The sequence below is a fragment of the Galeopterus variegatus genome, unplaced genomic scaffold (assembly GCF_000696425.1).
Source record: "Galeopterus variegatus unplaced genomic scaffold, G_variegatus-3.0.2 Scaffold897, whole genome shotgun sequence".
Classification (NCBI taxonomy): domain Eukaryota; kingdom Metazoa; phylum Chordata; class Mammalia; order Dermoptera; family Cynocephalidae; genus Galeopterus; species Galeopterus variegatus.
The window spans coordinates 251,197-253,339 of NW_007727008.1; the positions used below are offsets into that span (position 1 = coordinate 251,197).

The window sequence follows — 2,143 nt, forward strand, 5'->3', positions numbered from 1 at the left end:
AGGAGATTTGACTAACACAACACTTATTCTTAGGTTTTCACACACTTAAATGTCTTGTGTGTGTCTTCTCTGGAGGAGAGAGCATTTAAAGGCATAGCTCTTGGAATGATAGTTTCCTTTGATGGCTTTGAATATCAATGAAGTGAACATAGTTTTTTAAATATCTTTGGCATGAAATCTGACATTTAGTATTATCATTTTTGTGTTTGTACAGGTGGTTCCAGGAAAGAAATCACTGAACACTGGGAATGGCTTGAGCAGAATCTACTGCAGACGCTCTCCATCTTTGAAAATGAGAACGATATCACCACATTTGTCAGAGGAAAGATACAGGTAGTTTGTTAGGGGGGATAAAAATCCCAACACTTTTTAATTAAAAATAATTTCAGACTTACAGAAACATTGTAAAAATAAGTTGTATAAAACTTATTTTGTTTAGGCTACCTGTGTAGCCTTTACCCAGATTGACTTGCTGTTAACTTTTTACCCCATTTGCTGTATCATGTGCTCACTTACTCTCTGTTTGAGAGGAATTTTCTCTTAAATACTTGTTTGTATTTTCTAAGAATAGGGATATTCTATTAAATAACACGACAGGTATCAACTGCAGTATTTAACATTATGAATAGATTTAACATTAATACTATAATATTTGGCACATATTCCAGTTTTGTTAGTTGGCCCAATTATGTCCTTTATAACTTTCTCCACCCCCCACCCCAGGCCAGTATGCAGTTCCTAGGAAGATATTACATTTAGTTTTCATATCTTTAGTCTCTTCAATTTCCGTAGCCTTTCCTTGTCTTTTATGACATTAATGTTTTTAAAATATACAGTTCTCTTTTTTAAATAGAACATTTTTCACTTGAGGTGTTTTGTCAGATGTTTTCTTACAATTAAAATTCCACAGAACAATCAATTTTATTTCTTCTACTTTAATAAATGTTTACATTAAGATCTAGTAATTATATAATTAGAAAAAGAAGTGAAGAAATATGAATGGAATCTCATTGTTCTTTAGGGTCTGATGTTTTTGAAGGAGAGAGCTCAATTTTAACTGGACCTTTTAAAATTTATGAGGACAGAGCAGTACAAAAGCACACATAATATCAACCTCTTCCTTTACTCTCACCCCTTGCTCCTCAAAATGAATATTTTATCATAGCTTCAAGGACTATGATGTAAGTTTCTACTCCATCCTTGTTAAAGAGATTAGAAGAATAGTGAAAAATATAAAAATGGAATGGAGGAGACACAGGAAAGGATCAGTTTGAAGGAACCTTTTAGGATCATCTTTTAGGATCATCTTCTAGGACCATTTTCTAGGAAGGGATGGCAGTTCCAACAACAACAATAAAAAAATAATTCTTGAATAATTGAGAATTGTTTTATTTATAAAACCCAATTTTATAACTGTATCAGTCCATTTCTGTTGCTTATAACAAATTCTCAGAACTGGGATTTATAAGAAAACAAAATTTATTGCTTACAGTTTCTGAAGCTGGGAAGTCCAAAATCTATCTGGTGGAGACGACAGTGACTCAGGGTCTCACATTGCGAGATGACGGAAGCAGAGAGGGCAGAGAGAGAGCTAACCTCCTCGTGCACTCTCCTTTTAAAGCCCTCCAAACCATGCCCTGACCACCATTATTAATCCATTCACTACTGCATGGTCCCACAATTCAATCACCTCTTCAAGGCCCCACCTTTCAATTACCATAATAGGATTTCCTACCCTCTTTACAGTCACAGTGGGGGTGAAGTTTCTAATATACAAAATTTGGGGGACACAATTCAAGCTTCAGAAGGTTTTGGGGGGACATAATTCAATCCACTACAATAACATCTTCATTTTATTTCTAAGTCATGTATCTGAATTTCTGCAAGTAATATAAATGGAGAGGGTCTGGGGATTACTAGTTTGATTGTGTAGAAGGAACTGGATGAAAGGGGCCAGCCAACTGGTGTAGGGAAGACACAGAGATATGAAGCATCATCTCCATCCGGGGCCATGGGAGATTCCCAGTTACCTTTCACAGTCTTCCCTCAAATGTTGTCATCTTTGGGAAATTGGCACAAATAAAGAGCTGTAGGAAGAAACCAAAACTTAGAAGTGACAGTAGCCAGGAGGAATAAATAAACA

At 35.6% G+C, this 2,143-nt stretch overlaps 1 protein-coding gene across 1 annotated transcript in view; it reads left to right on the forward strand.

Moving 5' to 3' along the window:
- TBC1D9 (TBC1 domain family, member 9 (with GRAM domain)) overlaps positions 1–2,143 on the forward strand; it is an 81,729-nt gene that overhangs the window by 16,344 nt on the left and 63,242 nt on the right. Inside the window, exon 2 of the mRNA XM_008573281.1 lies at positions 215–333. The gene's annotated coding sequence lies outside the window, so the exon portion shown is untranslated. The remainder of the gene's footprint in view (positions 1–214; positions 334–2,143) is intronic.